The following is a 7,786-nucleotide window of genomic DNA, read 5'->3' as shown; positions in this document are numbered from 1 at the left end:
ACAATGGCACTCTTAAACTGCATCAAAGAATCCACACAGGGGAGAAACTTTTTGACTGCTCAGAGTGTGGGAAGAGATTCAGTCAGAGTAGCAAACTTCAACGACATCAAAGAACCCACACAGGGGAGAAACCTTTTGAGTGTCCAGAGTGTGGGAAGATATTCAGACGGAGTGACACTCTTCAACTGCATCAAAGAAACCACACAGGGGAGAAACCTTTTGACTGCTCAGAGTGTGGAAAAAGATTCAGTCTGCGTTACAGTCTTCAAAAGCATCAAAGAACCCACACAGGGGAGAAACCTTTTGAGTGCTCAGAGTGTGGGAAGAGATTCAGTCAGAGTAGCAAGCTCAGTCGCAGTGGCAATCTTCAGCTGCATCAAAGAACTCACACTGGGGAGAAACCTTTTGATTGCTCAGAGTGTGGAAAGAGATTCAGTAGGCATGGCCATCTTCTACGGCACCAGATAACCCACACAGGGGAGAAACCTTTTGAGTGCTCAGAGTGTGAGAAGAGATTTAGTCAGCTTGGCAATCTTCAGCTACATCTAAGAACTCACACAGGGGAGAAACCTTTTGAATGCTCAGAATGTGGGAAGAGATTTAGTCACAGTGGCAATCTTCAAAAGCATCAAAGAACCCACACTGGGGAGAAACCTTTTGAATGCTCAGAGTGTGGAAAGAGATTCAGTCAGCATGGCAGTCTTCAAAAGCATCAAGGAACCCACAGAAGGAGAAGCCATGTAACTGCTTAGCCTGCAAAAAGAGCTTTTCTCTTATTTCACACTGAAAAGACAACCACAGACCATACAAAGCATTGAATAGATGTAAACTGTTGTGAAAAGCTGCAATCTACATAGAAACTTTACGCTAACCGAGAAGAAATGTTATAAATGCTTGTACTATGGAAAGATCTTTAGCCATGATTGAAGCCTCAAATAGATCTCACAGGGAAGGAAGCAAGGATGGGCTCTGCCGGTTGAAGGAGATTCAAGAGTGGCTCATTTCTCCTTTAGCACGGATGAGTCCACACAAGGGAAGAGCCACACCAGTGTTCAGAGTGTGGCAAGAGCCTGAGGCACAGATTCAACCTTCCATGTTCCTTAGAGAATCCACACAAGGGTGAAACTTTCCTATAGCTGGTTCTCATGAGGGTCTTCTTCAGATGCCCTGATGTTGGAAAGTAGTTACACATTGTTTAGTGTTTGTCCTCCTCTGTGATATGCACTACTTCAGCTTATCTACCAAGCAAACTATTTCTGACATGTGCAAAACTGGCAAAAACATTTCCTTTCCCAAATCCTGTGAAGAACTTGACAAGTTGATGGTAACAGATATCTACAGCCTCTCTGCTACTGGCATGAACACAGTATGAACAACCGGCATCCTTAATTCACAAACATTTTAATCTAACAAGCAGTTCTAGAGAGACATCCCCCAACCCTAATCCCTCCCCAGTTCAGCCTGCTGTGAGCTTTTTGGGGTCTCACCACTTTGAAGCCCAAAGCATTTTGGCAATAGGATTTATTTGGGTTGAAACAAAAAGGTTGTGTCCCCCAGTTGGCAGGTGAACCTTGTGGGACATGAATTCCCCAATCCCAATTGTCTTCCCCACCCCCAGTTTCTCCCAGAATCAGGAAGGACAAGTAAGGCCCCGGTCACACGGGGGGGAGGCGGGGCTAATTGCCCCAGCGCAGTTTGAGCTGCGATTACGCGATCAGACGCGCCGGTGGCACACCACCAGTCCTTCCCTCGGCACCAGCGCATAAACGAGGGGCCGGAGGGGAAAGCCGCGCGCCGGCGCAATCACACCACGAGAATCTGGAGGCAGCCCGTGGCAAACCGTTTACCAGTACTTTGGAGGTACTACTTTTTTAACGTGTATTTTCGGCGGTAAGCCACGGGTGTGCTCCACTACCCAGATGCTCACTTCTCCAGGCATGTCACAATCTAGAGCTGGCAACCTACCTGAAGGAGTGTAAATGCATTTCCTATGAGTTGGGAACCTTCTGCTCCTATTATTTATTAATTATATTATGTTTTAATTTTTTAAGTTGTTATATTTATGTGTTGTGAGCCACCCAGAGCCCGGTTGTGGGGTAGGGCGGGATACAAATCAATCAATAAAATAAAATAACTAAGCCTCCAAAATTTCAATCCTCTGATTGACCCAATCCTGGATATCCATCCCACCACATTCCATGAGAGGATTTTAACAGAGGTGGATGGGAGTCAGTCTTGGGAAGCTGGCAAAATTATATCCGGATTCTGTACAATACAGCCATTGGATTTTCTGATTATAATCTCGGGTTCAAGGGGCAGCAGGCCATTATCTTCCATATCACTAACAGCAAGCTCATTAGAAGCTCCATATTGAACACATGTTTGAGCAATTGGCGTGGAGTACAATTCTAAAGGAGTCTGCATTTCAAACTTGTGGCATTTGTAATAGGAAGATTGATGGAGTTCTTCTGATTTCTGTTGCAAAGTTTGAAAACGTTTTATCATATTACCCTGTTCTTGTAGATCAAGATTGGGAAAAGACAAGAACAAATTGATTTCAGTTGAGTCTAATGCTGATGTAGCAGCTAGATCATGGAACTTGCTGGCTAGATTATTAGAGGGGTCAGTGATTGGAATCAATCCAACTGGTGGAGAAAACGAAAATACCTTTTACTATTAAGAGGGTTTCAGCATCGTAATTACTGCCTGCTGTTTCAAGGAAAAACAACCAAGATAATTGTAATTGGAAGGAAGAGAAACAGAACGAAACAGCAAGCCAAGCTATGTCTAAACAACCACCAGGAGTGTTTATCAATCAGGCAAAATAAAATAAATAAGGAGGAATACATTTGTCGTTTAAAATAACTGAAAGCACGCACACACACACACCCATCAACCAGCCTAGTCAGGAGGAGTGGAGTCTGGCTCAGTGTTTCAAGGAGAGGAGGGGGCAATTGTTTGAGCCAAACAGAGTCCGCCACTTTCAAAACAGAAACTAAATTCCAAGAAACTAGAGTCTCTAAAGAAAATAAAGCTAAGATAAAGTAAGATATTTAGCAATAAAACAAAATCTGTCAGAGCAGCAACTACTCGAGCGACTGAAACGGCGCCCAGCCCAACCCCACCACTGCATTAAAGTGCCTGCATAAATGCTGATTTTCATCTATCTACCTATCATTGACTCCTTTCAGTTCCTTCTGTGAAGAAAAATGCATTTTTCTCCTGGGAGGTTGGCAAGCAGCAAAACCTTCCACTGTGTTCATTTTAAAAGTCCCTCCCCCCATCCCCGACCTGGATAGGCCAGGCAAGCCCGATCTCATCAGATCTCAGAAGCTAAGCAAGGTTGACTCTGGCAAGTACTTGGATGGGAGACCTCTTTGGAATACCAGAGTCGGAAAGCGGGGGGCAGGCTTTATCCAGCCACCTCTCCATGCCCCCAGCAGGGGTCAGTCACCAGAGGTCGCCATGACTTCCGGGTGCACACACACACTCACATGCACATAAATATACAAAAAAATTTCTCCCCAAAAGTTCCCCCCCCCCTCTGGGCTGGGAAGGAGGAAGTCAATGTAACGGCTTTCCAGGCTCACCTTCATACAAATGCTAATAGAGCTAGCTAAGGACAATGGGAGGATCCAGCTTCCCCCCTCCCCTCTTCAAGCAGGGAACAGATACTGGGAGGACACCAGGCTAGAACAGTCCAAGGCATAATCTCTAGGAAGGAAGGGGCTGGAGGAAACACTTCTCTGGTGTAATGGTTAAGAGTAGAATGCAGGGCTATTTTTGGGCAGGAGCGCACAGGAACGGAGTTCCGGATGGCTCCTGAGTTGGCCACGCCCAGCAGGAACTCATTAGCATAATAGGCCACACCCAACAGCAGAAACTCATTTAGGATTGGCTTCATTAGGGTGTGCGTGGCCTAACATGCAAAGAAGTTCCTGCTACAAAAAAAAAAGCCCAGGGTTTTGACAACAAAGTAAACAGAATAAGAAGCAAAAGGTGGGTGTGGCTGGACGACCATGATTCTGGTAACATGGGGGTGTGGCCTAATATACTAATGAGCTGTGCTGTCAGGGGTGTGGCCTATTATGCTAATGAGTTTCTGCTCGTAGAATGTAATCCACTTCTTCCCAGCTATACCAGTAGGAAGCAGATGTAGCATGCAACGCAGATATTACAGGTATGAAGCACATTGCTGCTGAAATTACTGCTGAAGAATGCTGTTTGGGAGTGCAGGTGTGAATGCCCCGCTATGGCCAACCAACCAGATTTGCCAACCAGCCTGATCCTCTGCTGCCCTCATGTGGACACATTCAGTATTGCAGATTACCATTGACCCCGTATTACTCTGCAGAGTGTATTGTGTTGTGTTCTACTGTATTGTATTGTTAATTCATTTATATACACTTTTCTCCCCAAAGGGAACCTAGACCAGCTCACACCACCCTGTCAAGTAGGTTAGGCTGCAAGTGTAGGACTAGTTCAAGGTCACCCACTGAGCTATCACCACCAATAATAATAATAATTTAATTTATACCCCACCCTATCCCACAAGTGGCAGAGGGAGGATTTGAACCTGGGTCTCGCCGATCCTAGTCCCACACTCTAACCACTATGCCTCTATGGCTCATCATCTGGGCCCTCAAGATGAATTCAGACATCAGAATCAGAGCTCCTTTGGACAGCAGTGTCTGCATGTCTGCACCATCAAGGTGAAAACAACTTAGCAGGATAAAGGGTCCCATTTCCCACTGCAGGAAAGTTGAAAGGAGTTGTCATATCCATCTCCCTCTGAAAAGACACCCAATCCCAACTCAGGTCTACAATGAATGCAAACGCCCTGTGCACTAGCCTGAAGACGTCTCCCAACAATGTAAAACACAGAAGCCAACTAGCAGGAAACTGGAGAGGGGTGGCATGTACGGACATGGAGGTGCTCCCAAAATTGTCTCCCTCCGATGCTCACTCATAAGAACATAAGAGAAGCCAGTGTTGGATAAGGCCAAAGGCCCATCCAGCCCAACACTCTGTGTCACACAGTGGCCAAAAATACCAGGTGCCTCAGGAGGTCCAGCAGTGGGGCCAGGTCAATAGAAGCCTTCCCACTGCTCACCCCCCCCCCCAGCACCAAAAATACAGAGCATCACTTGCCCCGGAGTCCCTATCTATACCTTGTGGCTAATAGCCACCGATGGACCTCTGCTCCATATGCTTATCTAATTCCCTCTTGAAGCTGTCCATGCTTGTAGCTGCCACCACCTCCTGTGGCAGTGAATTCCCTGTGTTAATCACTCTTTGGGTGAAGAAGGACTTCCTTTTATCTGTTCTAACCCGACCGCTCAGCAGAGTTCTTGTATTGTGAGAAAGAGAGAAAAGTACTTCTTTCTTGACCTGCTCTATCCCATGCATAATCTTATAAACCTCAATCATGTCACCCCTCAGCCGTCGTTTCTCTTTGGTTCCAGGGGTCTGTGAGAGACTAATCCCCTGGGAACTTTCCAGAATGTTTAAAAGGTAAATGTTTCCCTTACTCAAAAGCTAGTCGAATCCGACTCTAGGGGGCAGTGCTCATCTCCATTTCCAAGCTGAAGAGCCAACACTGTACGAAGACCACTCCATGGTCATGTGGCCAGCATGACTAAATGCCAATGCGCACGGAGTGCTGTTACCTCCCCACTGAAGCGGTACCTATTTATCTACTTGCAATTTCTTGCTTTTGAACTGCTAGGTTGGCAGGAGCTGGGGCCAGCCCTCCTAAAAAAAATGTAATTTTTTTTTTTAAAAATTATCATTCTCCTTACTGAGAAGGCAGTGCGTGCTTGCCACGATTTCAAACCACACGTTAAATAGCAGTCACAGTTCTCAGGTCTGCTGGCTGCAGTTTCCCTTTACGAATTCCATGCGAGTGCCCCCACATCCACACCGACTAAATTGGCTAGGTTCCTTCTTACTCCTCTGCTGCCACTTTGTGGACATATTTGGCATACCAGGAGGTCAAAATCAACATAGATTTTGCGATTCCTGATCAATTTATGGATAGAACAAAGTGCGTCCAGCGGCACCTTTAAGACTAGCTTTCGTGTGCACTTCTTCAAATATCTGCATTCGAAGTTTATACCTTGAATAAAACTTTGTTGGTCTTCAGAACAACATGGCTACCCACCTGAATTTGTGGGTAACTCATCCGTCCATGTTTATTTTTCTATTGGAATGATAAAGTTCAGGATAAGATTGTACCTTATGTGAATCTGGGCAAGATGTAAATTATAAAAGTTTCTATAAAGCAGGGGTACGGGAGGCTGTTTAGTTATTTGTACTGTGCTATAGGTATTATATATATAGGAGCCGCGGTGGCTCAAGTGGTTAAGCCGCTGAACTGCAGGCTGTGGAAGGTCAGTAGTTCAGCAGTTCGAGACCCGGGTGCCGCAAGACGGAGTGAGCTCCCGTCTCTAGTTCCAGCTCCTGCCAACCTAGCACTTCGAAAGCAAGAAATTGCAAGTAGATAAATAGGTACCACTTCGGTGGGAAGGGAACAGCGTTCCGTGCGCCTTGGTGTTTAGTCATGCCGGCCACATGACCACGGAAACATATTCGGACAGCGCTGACTCTTCGGCTTGAAAACGGAGATGAGCACCGCAACCCTAGAGTCGGACTCGACTGGCTTTCGAGCAAGGGAACCTTTACCTTTTTATAGGTATTATATTGAACTGGATGGAATTATAGTCAGCTTTAAAATGTAGCCTTGCATTGGTACTTTTTGAAATTATTAGTCACATAATCACTTTGTGGGGGAATGTCAAAGTAGATTTCTTTGCCCCAGGGACTGAAGGCCTTCGTCCAGCAACTATTTTCACCACACTGGGTCATTCCAGTTTTCCCCCTTCTGGATATTACGGGGCTGGGTCTCACTTAAAAACTTGCAAAAAAAAGTGCGCTTTCTCCGGCTGCATCTTCAACAGCTACACTGGCCATTTCCTAGAATGGCAGGGGGAACTCAATTCCACTTCCCTGTTAATCCAGGGGTCATTTGGGGGGGGACGCCATCCCCCCGGGTGAGGTGCGGGAGGGCGGGGCCTGGAGCTCCCTGCTGGTGCCCGCTGGAGGTCGCCGCCGGCTGTGGGGAGGACAAACTTCCGGTGATGTCAGGGGGTGTGGCATATGCTAATGAGTTATGCTAATGAGTCCCCCTAGCTCTTTTTCTACGAAATGACCCCTGTGTTAATCCATCAGGGGAAGATATCCTCCTCCCAAATACATTTGTTTTTGGACCTTCACATTATGACAGCTCCGGAACTAGAACGAGAGGAGGATTCTTCCCAAGTTGCCATCTGGTGAGGAGCATAGGGGGGAAGCAGAATTCTTCCCTCTGATCCCCATCCTGCACCCTCTCCGAGCACACTTGTGAACAAAAAGCCTGAGGGCGTGGGGAGGACAGACTGCTCCCCTGCACGAGAGGTAGAATACCACAAGCCAAGACAGCTCGGGCCCACCACCAACACCACACACAGCCAACAGCACCTCCTTCGGGTCCGAAGCCAACTTCTTGAGCTCCTCGCTGCCTTCAGGCTCAGGTTCAGTAAGCTGAGAAGAACCCACAACCAGGGGTCATTTCCTGCAGGAGCGCACAGGAGTGGAGCTCCAGCAGTAAGGAGCTCAGGGGGCGGGCACAGGCAACAAGCCCCGCCCCCTGCTCCCAGCAGCCCTCAGTCAGGCCATGAGGAGCAAGAAGCAGCCAGGTAAGTTGCAGAGCACCTTCCGCCGCCCCCGCTGACAGACCACCCCCCCG

Source organism: Gekko japonicus, unplaced genomic scaffold (genome assembly GCF_001447785.1).
Source record: "Gekko japonicus isolate JY-2015 unplaced genomic scaffold, Gekko_japonicus_V1.1 scaffold3215, whole genome shotgun sequence".
Classification (NCBI taxonomy): domain Eukaryota; kingdom Metazoa; phylum Chordata; class Lepidosauria; order Squamata; family Gekkonidae; genus Gekko; species Gekko japonicus.
This window is presented reverse-complemented; position numbering follows the sequence as displayed.